Genomic DNA, 15,668 nt, shown 5'->3' with positions numbered 1-15,668 from the left:
TTTACATTTGAGTATCTCTTTTCTTTTTCAATTTGAACGGTATCCTAATTTAATTGGATATGAGGGTCAATCACTTCTATTATAAAAAATAAAATAAAAACTCATTGTTCCCATAAACTTAGCTTTAGTACTACTTCAAAAAGAAGATAACAAAATTTGGTAAACTTTTTGAAAGATATTATTTCTTTCAATCATTATGCTTTTTTTTAACTTTATGTAGTTTTTCGGATGCAAATGCTAAGGTTCTAATAATAATTTTGGCTTTTGTGGAAGTATTGTTAAACGTTTATGCGGGATTACGGCATTGAAATTCGTATTAGTTTGATAACAATGAGACCCCGCTAAGGCTCGTGATGATTACACAATCCTATTACGTGGTATAAATTTATTATCAACTTTAGAGGTCTCTACATCAAATTATCAATTATATTTAGAATATAGAAGCAGTTGAATGTTAATATTTTATTTATGCATTTTGTAGCATATGAAGAAAGATACGAACATAGAGACTACCATATGATCCAAAAATCAACTCTATGAAGATTCGTCGGTTGAACATTTTTTCAATTTTATAAAATCCAGCGTAAAGGATGTATATGTAGTCCTTCAACCACTACAAGAAAATTGACTTTTAACGACCAATTCTTAACGAAGGGACATGAATCCGATCGTTAAAATGTATTTTTAACGACACAATTTTTTTCCAGTAGTTAAAAGTCAATTTTTAGTTTACTATTCATGACGGAATAATATCCGGACGTTAGAAATATTAATATCCAGTCGTTAAAATAATAATTAGAAAAAAAAGGCGCTATATGTTTCCCTCTTTATTTTCACACCCACGTCTCTCCACCCATCCCCTTTCCTCAACCCTCCGTAAACAGAGATACACTCAGCGTGCTTCTCTTCTATTTCCAGTTAGAGAAAAATCAACAACCAGAGATACACTTCGCGTGGTCTCTCTAGGTTTCTTGGAGCTTCCTTTTCATCAAGGTAAGTTTCTGATGTTTTAACTATGAAATTCTTTGTGAAATGCCTGATTTTTCCCAATTCCGAATTTATTATGATTCCATCTAGGTTTCTTTTTCCTTCTCTTTTCATCTACGCCCTTTGTTTGGATTCGAGTCAATTTATGCCGAGTCTAACTCTTTTCTCAGTTTTTTTTCCGTTTCGTACGATTCTACTGAACGGAGTGGAATTGAATCGTATATTTGATAAATATTGAAGGTGATCTTCAAACCCCTCAACGCCCCGCTCTCTGCAAAGGATCAGGTAATCCTTTTTTAGTTTTAGTGCTTTTGTTGTTTAGATTTGTCACGACCCAACCCCGTGGGCCGCGACCAGTGCCCGAGTTGGGCACCTATACGTACCCGATACCCCAAATTAGCATATTAACAGAATAATAATATAATAATAATATTAGTGGTCGCTACAGAACTTAGCAGAAAAGCATACTTGGCACACATAGGCCGATAAGGCCATCACAGAACAGAATATCCCAAACATATGTACAGAACCCACACAGATGTATCCACAGACCTCTACAGAACATATCATAATCATAAGACGGGACAGGGCCCCGTCATACCCTGAACAAAGTACATATCCAGATAGCAGTGACAGACTGTACCAAAAGATGGGCTCTGTAGAAGAGAGCGCCCCAAATAGCAGAAATAGGATCCTAAACGTGTGGATCAGCGAACCTGTCGTCAGTACCTGCGCGGCATGAAAACGCAGCCCCCGAAGAAAGGGGGTCAGTACGAAATATGTACTGAATATGTAAAGCGGAATCACAGAAGTCAAATCATAATGATTACAGAAAATGGGTACAAAATCCAGAGTGTCAAATGCATATTTCCAAATCAGACAGAATGTGTACAGAAACATATGTCATATCATATCCGATCCCTGCCACGGGACTCGGCAGACAGAACGTGGTCACCCTCCCGACACTGGTGCCACAATACAGAGGAATCAGAAAAGGGGGCGTGGCCCCGTATCATAAAATGTCATATCAGAATGGCCATAACAGATCAGATCAGAATAGGCGGACATGGCACATCATACTCCACAGACCCATGTACGCGTATACCTGCCCCCTCACATCGGGGCGCGGCGAACAATGCAGAGAATTACGCTTGACAACATATCCTGGCCCGGGCTCAGTGTGGGAAACATTGGGACATCCACGAATGGAGTAGTGAGAGACTAATGCAATTTAAAAATATCATAAGTATTTTCAAAGACTCGATGAGGCGTAGCAAAGACAAACAAATCAAATGGAGTCGGACGGAATCATAATAAATGTATTCCGGATATCATAATAAATTACAGAAGTCTGACTTTCCCGAAGTCATTCCGGGTGTCAAAATAATTTATAATATTTAACAGAATATTTAAAATTATATTCGTTAAGCGATTAGTAGGGTAATTAAAACATTTCTTTCAAAAATCGCTTAAAAAGGAAGCTTTAACACATTAGGGGCAAAAACGTAAATAGTGGGCTCGCCTCAGAACAAATAAGGCGGCGGGCTCAAAGTGTGCCCTCTAAACATATAATATCATCTACGAAGGTTATACAAACATCCTATGACTTTCTGAGTAATTTAGAGCACAATTGCATAATTTCAGAAAAAGCGTATCAAAATGGTTCAATTCTACTGAAGGAAAAACTGAAATTTTGTCTTGCGGATTCCGAGGGCCAAGAGGTCCTTCGAGGCCCGGATCCGACCCTAATACACTAAGGGCATGCCAAGGGAAGAATTGGGTTTACTTTACATACCTTTCACGCTCCTTAAGCCTTTCCAATCTCACTTCCCGTTTCGTCGAAAAACTGCAATTGGTCAAGTTTACCAATTGTGAATTATTAATGCCATTATTTCAACTTTAAGCATATTTGGCTACCGAAATTTCGGCAGCACTTCCCCTATACATATGACACCCCGAGAATTCAATCAACAACAACCCAAACGACAACAACAATATCAACAATGAACATTAAAAACACAAATATCCTTCAACTAGTCATTTTTCTCACAAGTTGACATAATCTTCAATTCAACCCAACTTTCAACTAAGATCAATAATTTCATATTCAACAACCATCATGATCATCACCATATAAATCTAAAGACATCTCATACCATTTCCCTTAGGATATACACTTGATATACATGATATACACTTTTCCGCCAAAAGCATAACTTATGCAAAACATCAAATCTTTGGCATATAATTTCATAACAAGTTTCCAACTTCCAAATTCATCAACCATAATCATAATTCACATCTTAACAACTTCATTTCCATAATATCACAAAATTATTCTAAAGTGACATAATCATCTACATTCCAACTTCAACCAAAATTCATTCAACTTTCATTCCCAATATAATTTCCATCATAACCACAACTAGAATGCAACATAAAATTCAACTCATATATGTATACAACATATATACACCCATGGCTACATATATATATACATACCCACTTTGCAAACTTCCTTATTTCCATAATTTCTACTCATTTCCACATACCACAACATAAACAAACCTTCATAACATAAGAAAAAGGAATTGATTCTTACCTTTTTCTACAAACTTCTTCACTTGAACAAGTTGTCAACTTGAAGAAATAAGTGCTCCTTCTTCCAAAACAATTACACCAAGTTGTAGAGGACACTTAATTTAGTAGGAATTCAACAAGAAAATAATTTTAGAGGCAAGATTTTGAGGGGTGATTTTTCTATGGCCAAACCCGAAATGCCCTCTTTTTGTTCTTGTTTTTCCTCCTATTCTTTCTCTTGAAAGTTCTATGGAATTTGGATGATTAAGTGGTCTTTTATTCATTGACCACATGACTTAATTCCATGGGCTTGGATACTTTTTATGGACCATGGCCGAATGGCTCCTCACTTGGGCCTGAATTTTTTTTTTTTCATTTTTTTGGGCCAACTCGGTTGGTCCCGAGTTGGGCCTAGCCCACTGACCTTTCGACCTTAAAACGTTCATATCTCCTTGTACCGACGTCACCTGGGAACCCACGACCTATGGATGGAAAGCTAATTCAATTATCTACAACTTCTATTTCAAGGTATTTTCGAAATTCCAAACTTACAATACAGTTTTTGCCCCCCAAAGTCAGGTCACCCGAAAACGTTTTCTTAAAAATATTCGTTTGGAGGGTTTCCACTTTGATTTGGTCCAAAGGTACTTCATGAGTTGTGTTTAACTTTACATATGTGATTCATATGACTTTTCAGATGTTCCAAAAAAAATCTCAGTATGTGGGCCCCACCCCAGCAGATGCTCCGAGGTTCAAAAATACGGGATATAACAAGATTCTTGTATTTGTGCTAGAATATCTTAGATTTTTTTTCTCTTTTCCTATTGCAGTTGGGTATATTTCCCCTTTCTTATGTTCTTTAACTCAAAATAGAAAAGCATGACAATATCAATTTCATTTCAGTATTATTTTTCCACTTTCCCTTTACTTGTTTTTCTGCCTTAGTATTTTTTTCCTTTTTAGCAAGGTGATTACGCATATGCCACTTTAATTTGTGATTTTTCAATTAGAGTAAATATTGTTAAAGTCAAAACCTGTTAGCATATACGGGTTGTTAGTAAAACAAATCCTCCTTTGGTCTTCAATATCAAAGGAGGGGATATGATGATTATTATTGAATAAATTTGTTAGTCTGATAATTTCTAAGGTTATCAATGATCTCCATCCCCAACGACTAATTGTGGAATTGAGTTGTTTTAGTTATTCCAATGATCTCCCTGTTTGTCAAATATATCGAGACATACCTTTTGTGACTTTATTTTTGGGTCAATATTGAGTACTCCTCTTGAACCAAGTTCAATGCTACAAATTTCCTATTGGTTTGAATTATTTCCATCGGATTAAGGTCCAGCTGAGCGCTGCCTCTCCAAGGTTTTTAAAATCATCTTTTTCGTAGTTTGAGTTTGTCGTAGCATGTGCTGAAAAGGACAAAATCTCTGTCCTCCTTCAAGAGTGTAATTCTACCTTATAATATGATACAAATATGTTGGTGTGAACTGCATCATTTAACATTTCCTCATTCCTGCTTTTTCTATTTCTTTTCTTGTTGTTCAGGTCACGACAAATTTAAGTTGTTGCACTAATAAGAGAATATCAATCGAACAATCAAGATGAATCCAAAATATTGTTTGATAGCTTAATGAAGAAAATATTAGGTGAGCAAAAAAAAAAAAAAAAAAACAAACTTAATAAACTTAATGTCTGCAGCTGCTGCAGTATTTTGATAGAATTATTTTTACTTTTTCCATCCTATGTTTACTTATAAAGATTTGACTTGTCTTTTAGGAATATACTTAGATAGATTTTCTCTACATTTGCAATACAAAATCACGTTTATCATGGCCAGAGAGCTAAATGAGTTGAAAACATTTACAGGATTATATTCTTACATCTCCAAAAAATAGATGATCTCTCTATATGGACTGTAATTAGCCTTATCTGCTGCATAGGGCTTACAGCTACTAATTCTTGCCTTAGTTGCTAGACTGTTGTAACTTGTATTGTTGCCTTAGCTTGATAGCTTCTGCTTAGTGCTTACAGCTGCTGCAACTTGCCTACATTAGCATATAATCAAAGTATTGATAAAATAATGTGTATGTGTGATCTTTTGCATGAACAACGATCCTTGATAACTGTTAAGGGTTCGATGATATTCCTCTTTTACATTTGATGTTAAGTTAACGAGAAATTCAACTTAGCAGCATGCCGTATATACCTGTTTTTTCTCAAAAATAAATATTTCCTCCCACGCTTGATTCTTCTAAGTAAAATATAGTTTGAGCACGTAATGTTCTCTATAATTCAAAGCCTTGACGTGCTCTCATCTTTGGAACTAACTAGCTTTTCATAAATGACTTAAATATGTACTTTTAACTGCCTGTTGCTTTTCTCCTTCTCCCCACCTGTTAGTGAATTCTCCTTTATTTTACCGTACAATGTCTTGTGAAAATACCATGCAAAGAGACATCTGAAACTCAAGTCACATTCCAAACAGATATGATCAAAGACTGTTGTTGCCTTAGTTGCTGCTGCCAACTGCTGAAGTGCTGGTTTAAGGCTGTTATAAGTTTAGCTGCTGCTGTATAATAGTATGTTTCATTCTGAATCTTCTTTTGTTAATAGGTATATATTTAGGAGGAAAATGAGTAGATTGTTTAAAGTTGGGAATTTATTCTTCAGTCACAAAACACATAGTTGTGTTAAAAGAAGAACTCCAGCCTTCTCTCGTTACCGCTCATCGCTCATCGAACCTGCTCGTCTGTTGGTCTGGCTCTTGTCAACTGCTACTGATAAGAAAAACACATTCTTAGAGTGCTCTTCTCATCAAGCTAAGTTTCTGGTTTTGTATGTGTATTAATGAACTTGGTTCTATGGTGCATCTTATTTCTTTATTCTTCTTTTTCTTTTACTTATGGGTTGTTGTTGATGGTGTTACTAACTAATTGTACGTCGAGCGAGGTTCACTTGCAGGTATTGTTTATCATCTTAGTCAGTTTCCACCGAACTTTTTGCCAAAGGACCTTTTTTTTTAACTTACGCAAGTATAATTGGGGGCCAAGGTAAGTTTCTGCTTCTTTTTCTAACTTTTTGCTAGATCAGTTCTTTTCAACTCCTCTATGGATTTTTTCAATTCCACCACTTTGGATGAAGTCACCCATTTTTCATTGCTAATTTAACTGAGAAAAAATATGATTTTTCTTCATCATGAACAATTTAAGGGGAGAAAAATTCTTATTGAAGAGTGATTCGCTCATCAAAATGGCTAACCGCTCAAATTCACAAATGACAAAATAACAGTCCCTGCATCCAATAAACAACTCCTCCACACACATGAATCAGAACTAAACTGATAGTTTAATTCTTTAAACAACCTCAAACAAAGACAACAATGTCAGTGGCAGGAGAACTAGAGAACTTCATTATAGAAGAATAAGAAAAAGGATGGTATAAGTACCACCATTAACATGAAAGTTCAGAGGACATCCTATGAGACGAACAGTAAATTAGATTTAGCCTCCACATACGTAGATATAGGAATACACATGCAACGTGATTAAGAAATAAGTAAATGATCAAGAAAACAATTTAAGGGAGGAAATGATATACTGAAAAACACTATCATTGTGTTACTAAATTCGGGAAAATAGTGGATTTTGATTCTTTAATACATTAAACTTGTTATAATTAAACCTTTCAACTACTTCAAATCATTACTCTTAAAGTTTCCTTTTTTTCTTGACAGTATAGAGCCTGTTTGGATGGACTTATGGCTTATAGCCAGTGGCGGAGCCAGAATTTTCAGTAAGGGGGTTCAAAAATACGAAGAAGCCAAGGGGGTTCAACATCTACTATATATACAAAAAAATAATTTTAACCTTCAATATACACTGTAATTTTCTGCCGAGTGAACCCCCTTCGTAACACTTGGCTCCGCCCCTGCTTATAGCTTATAAGTCATAAGTTAGAAATTCTAACTTATGACTTTTGACTTATTTTTGTTATTTTGGCATAAATAAAAAGTTCTTAAAAGGACTTTTTTATCGAATCCAAACATTACAAAAGTGCTTAAAAGATATTTTGGCTTAAAAGCATCTAAAATAAGTCAATCCAAACAAGCTCTATAGCAGGTAAAGGATCAACTCTGATACTTAAGAAACTCAGAGTAAACATAAACAACACAAAGTATTAAGTCTATACTACTTAAACGGGTGGATGTAGGAAACATAATTCCTCTCTTGAAGGAAAAATTATGGTAGACAGTCAATTAGGAAAAAAAGTTGGTTTTGTAACAAAGTAAATATTGTTGAATAAGAATATATGATATGAAGCAATATTTAGGGTATTTTCTTATTTTTGTAGTTTCTCGGACTTTGGTCTCTACAGGCATTTCTGAAATTAATTTGTTGCGGTATTTTGTATTTTCTGCTGCATGTTTTAGCATTTTCTGCGTTTCTGGTTCTGCTTTACTTTCTGCAGTTAATGGAGTATCAGTCCATTTTTTAAAATAGAATGCGTTGGAAGAAGCTTGTTACATAACTTCTGAAGTTTGTTGGTGTTTGTGGGTTTAACTATGATTCTTTGTTGGTGAATAATACTAGTGAAAAAGATGTATAATAATGGTGAAAAGGATTTTAATGTGTTTTTGGCGATTTTTCAATTACTGTGTTTATGTAACTTTTCTGCAACATCTCTTAATTGTTCATGTTGGCTGGTAGCTGTTGCCCGTGAAAAGGATGAGTTGGTCGGACCTTTTAATATATAGTAACATTCTAGAACTATTTAAAAGATTCATCTCTTTAAACCTTACCTTCATCATCATCATGCTCAATTACAACTCAATAGTTATAAGCATCACTTGAAAGCATGATCTAGTGGTTTTAGCAGTGTTATGAGTACCAACTTCAAACATCTCTGATGTCTTCTGTTTGTAGTTAAGAATCAGTGTATCTGGAATGGAGTTGCAAAGTTTGGTATTTTTTACAAATGTCACCTGCCTTGTATGTGATTTTGTAGCGTTCTATTAGTTTTATAACCATGGGTAATGACAGACTGAAACCAGCTCATTTCTAAAAACTTGAAGGATGTTTTTTGTTTACAGTGATCCTTTAAGTATGCAGTCGAAGTAATGATTATATTGTAGGGATGTTCTGGACAAAGCTCTTATATCTTCACTTGAATGGTAAAAAGTGAGTATTTAACAAAATAATCCTGAAGTATACTATAAAGTTTAAGTGCATCCGTAATGTATTTTCTTACGGTATGGTGTTCCTTTGACTGATACCTTTAAACAGAGACGAATCTAAAGTATGATTTTATTATATGCATGCATTTTAAAGCAATGGGTTAGTTGGACCAAATAGTTGATACCTTTTTCAAATAATTTTTATCTATCAGTAAATTTTCTGATTTGCAAATTTTGATTTGAAAGTATGCATCTTTTTTGTAAGTAACTTCAAAGCTTTTGTCGAAGACTTCCAGTTCTTTTGAACTTTAAGTGAAGTAAATTTTTGTTTGCTCTTATAGTGTCCCTAGACTTAGATGAGGAGACTGGATGCTTGAAGTGGAATATTTTCACGTTTGTACTATGTCTCCGTCTTTTTAGAGCTCCATATTGGTCCAAAGTGCGGCAGTGATATCTATGTTTGTTGTTCTTCTTTCAATGTTTGATGTTCTTCTTTCAATTTACGCTCTTGTCATTTCAGAATCTATCTGCAAGTAAAGTTCGTTGTCTTAGTTATCAATGGGGAAGATTTACGCTCACCGTCTTTTTTTCTTCTTTAAAGTCAAAATTTGAGGGTGCAAGAAGCAACAACCTGATTTTCATATATTATAATCATGCCATAATCATGCAAAGCTCCAAAACTTTGAATTAGACAATAGAAGTCTCACCTTCATTAATAATGGATAATGAAGTTCAAGTGTGCGTATAAATTTTAGGTTCCTGAACATTACTCTAAAAAGATAAACCAGTTATTCACTAGGACACAATTCTCTATCTTTATTTTTGGAAATCATCTAATTTTGTTGGGACTATGCGATAGATATATAAGTTATTGTTCACATGCTTTTTTAGAAACTTTAATGTTTTGCATCCTGGTAAATACGTTTGAGGAATTATGTTTCTTCTTTAAGAGTTTATTGTTACTAAACTGGCATAAACTTGTTTTTTCCTTACAGCTCAAGAATTTGAAGATGGAAGAATCTATCGTTCATGAAAGTAAGGAGCAAGTTGAAGTTCAAGAGGGATTTTTATTTCGTTAGGGGAGGTTTAAAGACAATATCTTATGCATATATGCTGCAAATTTTCTCTTTTTCGTCATTGATAAGATGTCATATAACTTGGATATGGTATATCTTTCTTTAATTAGTTCTTTGTATTAACAATGAAGTTTTATATGGAATATTTGTTATTTAGTATTTTTTCGGATGTGTTTGTGCATGAAATAATTATTATTAATCAGTAGTATAAATTTTTGTATAATATCAAATATTTAAATGGCAATTAACAACTAAGAATTTGGTCGTTAAAAGTATTGGTGTTGAAAGTGATATACGATTAACGAAAGGAATTTCGGTCGTTAAAAGTACTTCTGCAGGTTGAATTAGTTATTGGTAAAAAAGTTTAACGACCGGATGACAAATTAGCGAAGGGAAAAACCGGTCGCTGAAAAGGACATATAACGACGGGAATTTATGTTGTCGTTAAATGTTCTTTAACGACCGGATTTCCGGTCGTTGACTTTTAACGTCGGAGCTTTTAATGACCGGTGACGACCGGTATTTTTATGGTCGTTCTTGACATTTAGCGACCGGATTTTGACTTTTAATGACCGAATTTCCCCTCGCTAAAGGCCTTTTTTCTTGTAGTGAACGGTGTGCCTCTCCATGCTCATTGACTCTTGAGTAGTGACCCCGCTAAAGCTCATGATGATTACACAATTCTATTACGTGGTATTAATTTATTATCAACTTTAAAGGTCTCTACGTCAAATTATCAATTATATTTAGAATATAGAAGCAGTTGAATATTCATATTTTATTTATGCATTTTGTAGCATATGAAGAAAGATATATTCGTGCGAAACACGAACATAGAGACTAATATATATATATATATATATATATATATATATATATATATTCCTGCCCATGAATATGATCCAAAAATCAACTCTATGAAGATTCGTCGGTTGAACATTTTTTCAATTTTATAAAATCCAGCGTAAAGCATGTATATGTAGTCCTTCAACGGTGTGCCTCTCCATGCTCATTGACTCTTGAGTAGTGACTTGTTAGTCTAGACTGAGACTACCCAAAATTTAAGAAGGCATGGACTTCACAGAAAGAGATACTCATAGCTTGTTACATAGAATTTAAAACAATGTCATTTTTTTATCCAAGTGGTCAAGTTAATTAATTGCATGGACTCCCTTCTGATCGAGTTGTTAAAACATTGGGTAAAACACCAGACTGACTTCCTCCAAGGAATTTAATTGTAAATTTTTTATCAAGTTCAAGGAATATGAAATCCCGTTTTGATTTTAAAAAGATCAATTTGCCATGGGTTTCATTGTTGTTTCAAGAAACGAACTGAGTCAGTAGTTTCTGTATACTTGCATCAACTTGGATATCATAGTGTGGCATATCGAGTCAGATAATTGAAAAATTGTAACTCTTAGCCGTAGAAATTAAAATTTGAAGATTAGTTAGAAAACCTAGATTTTCAACTTTACTGTCGCTCCAAATCTCCCGATCCTATTCACACTACAACATAAGGCATCTATAGCTACAAAACACATTGTAGCTAAATATGAAAAATTTTGTGGCTAAACACTTTAGCCACAATATTTTTTTCCGTAGCATCCGTAGCAAAATGTAGCGTAGCTAAAAGTTAGCTACGGACTTTACATGATCCGCGACTAAGGACTAATACTTATTGCTACAAATATTTTTTTGTGTTGTAGCTGTGAGTGTAAAATATTCTTGCCACGAAAAATATATTTATAGCAAATAATTATATCCTTTTGCCACGACAAATAAAACTTGTAGCAATATTTATATAGTAGCTACAATGTGTTCTTTTGTGGCAAAAAATTTAGTTTATTTGCCATGAAAATACAAATTTGGTGGCTATTTTTGATACTTTAGTCTCGTGGCAATAATATTGTATTTAGCTACAAGTTCAAGAATCTATAGCTAGAAATTGAAGTATTTGTCACAAATATTTTTAAATGTAACTAAGAATCCATTTTTTTTGCCATGAAATGTATAAATTATAGCTAAATGTTTTCTTCATATGCCACGAAAAGTAAAAATGTGTGGCCCTATTTTTGGTGATTATATATATAATAATTAGCTACGAACTAAAAAATTTCATCGCTACAAATTAAAGAATAACCCACAAGCAATGTTAATTAGAAGAATTCTTCTATACAAATGAAAAAAATTGGATTCCAGAGTAAGTTTCAATTTACATATAGAGTAAGTTTCAATTTACATATAGTTACGGATCTAAAATTTCAAACATTCACAATACATAATTCTTCTATGACACCAATTACAATAGTAGTATCTTGCTTGAGACTCAAAGCCGCACAACCTTCTGATTTCTCTCCTCCCACGTAGCCTCCAATCTTACTTTGATCAATATCTACCCTCTAGTTTGTCATTGCTTCTGCTATGGTAATTCCATAAATGTACCTGTTAATTTTGATAAAGTAAATTAATATCAGAAACATAAATTAAATGATTATATATGTATATGTAACCGTCTTTCATATATTATGCCAAATACATGAATGAACTCATCATGAAAAATCCTCATGTATTTTCATAATGAAACTCTCACTAATCTTAAAATTGATAGAAAAACTCCAAATATCATAATACATTTCGATTGTTACCACTTGATAAATTGCGAATATTAAGTAGAAAAATTAATAACCACCTACCTTGGAGAAAGATCAAGATAATTCTATCAAAAGCGATCAATAGCATCTCCTTAATCGCATTTCATAACCTTCAACCAAAAAAAATATATTATTGGTATACCAATCTTACAAAGGAACATAAAATTTCAAACTTTTCTCTTCTCTATTAATAACTAAGAGGAAGAATAAAAATGCTTCTACCGAATCCAACAAAAGTTAGAAATGAAAGTTGAAGTATACATTAAAAACAATAAAGAGGATGAGAGAAAGTAACCAATAAATAGATCTATATGAAAAGAAAATAGACAAAGAATCATATTCAAAAATAAAAAAGACCTGCTTCAAATTTATGATAGACCATTTATGGAGATTTTGCTGATGTAGATTTAATACAGAGGAACCATCACTTAAAATATATGATAAGACTTTTGCCCCTCCATTCTAAAAAAAAAAAAATTGATTAGTCATTTACCCAACTCCATTACATAACACCAGAAAACCCCTTATGATTTTTTGATATGGAATAAGATTTGGGGTGGAATTGACAAAGGGAATAAGGAACCGTAGAGGGGTGTGGCGGCTGGAGGTAAAAAAATATGAGGATTAGGTTTTGGATTTTTAGCTTTAGTTAATTGCCATTCTTTTCTTGTTTTATATATGTCTTCTATTTTTTTTACTTCTTTATATGCAAATACGATAATGTAAATAAGATAACAACAATGACAATTAAGTATACCTATAAAAAAACAAAAAGAATCATAACTACATTAAGAAGGACAAAATAAATTAATTATGTGTATGAAAAAAATTCTGAAATATATTTGTTATTTTTTAATGTTCAATTAGATTTATGATAACTAGTAAGTTATTAATATTGCATTTACATCATAAAATCAATAATGTATATGATAATTTAAATTTAATATAATTAGTGATCAATGTAGTTAGATACAAGCACATGGATATTAATTGTGATATTCAAAATCAATTAAATAAAATTACATAATTATTTTTTATATTAAAACTTACAAGTAATAATTTATTAAATATAAATTATTATATATTAGTTAGTTTTGATGTACAACCATACGTATATCAACCATATTCTTAACTGTAATGACCTGCTAGGTCGTTACAGGGTGACTTAGAAAACTAGACCTCCGTTGGGAATTCTAAGGCCACGGTTGAGTCTGTAGTGTGTTTTTATGTATCTGTGCATGTTTTGTTTGCGTCTGTAGGGCCTTGGATTGGTGTTGGATTTTGGGTGAAAACTGGTGCAAAAACCCGAGCTACTGGTCAAAATGGACCGCTGCAACATGTTGTTTGGTTGCATAAGTGTAATTACACAGTTACTTTAATTTAAAAATAAAATTTAATTATGAAAAATTAAAAATCAATATTTGAAACATATGTGCCTTTATAAATGATATTAAATTAGGTATTTTAACAACACATTGTTTCTTTAGGTATTTAACAACACATTGTTTCTTGAAAATATATTAATTAATAATCATATATTTGTAACTGATATTGTAACAAATAATTGATATATACTTTTTAAATTAATAATATTATAATTTTAATTAATTTTAAAAAATAAAAATAGACTTTTTTGTGAGAACATCATGAATTGGATGTTTGACAAAAAAATTAATATTTATAAATATAATTCCTTAACATTATTCAAATGTTTGACCCAAAAAAAATATATCAACTGTAAGTGAAAAATAAACATTATGGAATGTGAAATAACAAGTCAATAATACTAAAGCAAATAAAGTAAAATCGAAAACATAACCTAAATTGAAAATCCAATAGAAAAAGCTTAACATAATACTCTTAAGTCAAATTCAACATAACATAAGTAAGTTCCAACATAAAGGGGAAATATAAGTATATAACTTTATTTACGACGATATTCTGCTTTAATAACATCACTCATTATATGCCAAATTTGTTAATGATTCATTCCTTATAATGTTAAGAGGTGTAGTTTCAAAAATTAGAATAATAGCACAGAGCACCCCCCCCCCCCCCCCTCCGAGAATTGGAGAGTATAGTTACATCCTCTCAATTACGCTCAATTCCTGCCTAACCATGTAATTACTTGGTCAAACAAAAATGTCAAGTGTTGTGTAATTACACTCAATTCCAATTACCTGGTGGCTTTCTAAACAGGCTCTAGATCTGTCATTTACTGTGCAATTTGTAGATAGTGTAAACGGATATGAAAAGCCAAGAAAGATAAAAAAAAAAAAATGGGGTGAAAACGTTGTGCAAAATTATTACTATTAATGTGGAAGATAAAAGAAGCGAATAGTGATCCAACTTTCAATTATGTGACTTCCCACTTTTAGTATTATATGATTAATAAACTATTAAAGTAGTAATAGACCAATTTTTTTATGTCTAGATTAAATTAGTAAAGCACCAAACCATTATAAACATAGTTGTTTAAATTCTTTATAATTTGTTACTTAAATTATTAATTGGATAAAATTCTATTGTTAATTTAATTATAATTGAAACTTATAGGTAATACTTATTTAATAAGTATATTATAATATAATCGTTTTTTTAATGGACTTACATATTCAACCACATTAAATTTTTCATTGTTAGTGTAACTAGGTATAAGAAAACATATTCTTATCGTTTACATAATTAGAAAATTATAGTCTATATGGTGAAAACAATATTGTCTACAAAATACTTATTTAATAAGTATATTATAATATAATCGTTTTGTTAATGGACTTACATATTCAACCACATTAAATTTTTCGTTGTTAGTGTAACTAGGTATAAGAAAACATATTCTTATCGTTTACATAATTAGAAAATTATAGTCTATATGGTGAAAACAATATTGTCTACAAACAATTATTATATATAATATTGTTAGCAACGACATTTATTTTTAAAATATTAGCGTCAAATTAGCGATAGATTTCATAATTAAATTATATTTTTCTTTAAAAACTATTTTCATCTTAAATAATATTGCTAGTTTGTTATATGCTCATTTGTCAATTATATTAAAATTCTTATCTTTTTCGTGCTTTAATTAGATTCCTGAATAACTATCAAGTTATTAAAATAGCATTAACCCATTAATTTGACAACTTTTATTTATTTAAATTAGATACAACAGTGATCAACAAAAATACA

At 32.1% G+C, this 15,668-nt stretch overlaps 2 long non-coding RNA genes across 4 annotated transcripts; one reads left to right on the top strand and one right to left on the bottom strand.

Moving 5' to 3' along the window:
* The first annotated feature begins 835 nt into the window (after positions 1 to 835).
* LOC132623991 (uncharacterized) lies at positions 836 to 9,984 on the top strand. 3 transcript variants are annotated; one of them, XR_009576498.1, is made up of 6 exons: positions 836 to 993; positions 1,158 to 1,272; positions 6,062 to 6,155; positions 6,247 to 6,626; positions 8,666 to 8,753; positions 9,745 to 9,984. It is a non-coding gene; the product is annotated as an uncharacterized LOC132623991 (long non-coding RNA). The 3 variants fall into 3 exon arrangements; XR_009576497.1 differs by lacking the exon at positions 8,666 to 8,753; XR_009576496.1 differs by having other exon boundaries at positions 6,247 to 8,753.
* Positions 9,985 to 12,026: 2,042 nt separating this feature from the next.
* Positions 12,027 to 13,446, bottom strand: LOC132624067 (uncharacterized). Its single transcript, XR_009576518.1, has 3 exons — positions 12,834 to 13,446; positions 12,519 to 12,586; positions 12,027 to 12,267 (listed from the first exon to the last, which is right to left on the bottom strand). It is a non-coding gene; the product is annotated as an uncharacterized LOC132624067 (long non-coding RNA).
* Between the last annotated feature and the right edge of the window lie 2,222 nt (positions 13,447 to 15,668).

The sequence above is a fragment of the Lycium barbarum genome, chromosome 12 (genome assembly GCF_019175385.1).
Source record: "Lycium barbarum isolate Lr01 chromosome 12, ASM1917538v2, whole genome shotgun sequence".
NCBI classification, from domain to species: Eukaryota; Viridiplantae; Streptophyta; class Magnoliopsida; order Solanales; family Solanaceae; genus Lycium; species Lycium barbarum.
Note: the sequence above shows the minus strand (reverse complement) of the source record. Positions and strands in the feature narration are given on the sequence as shown.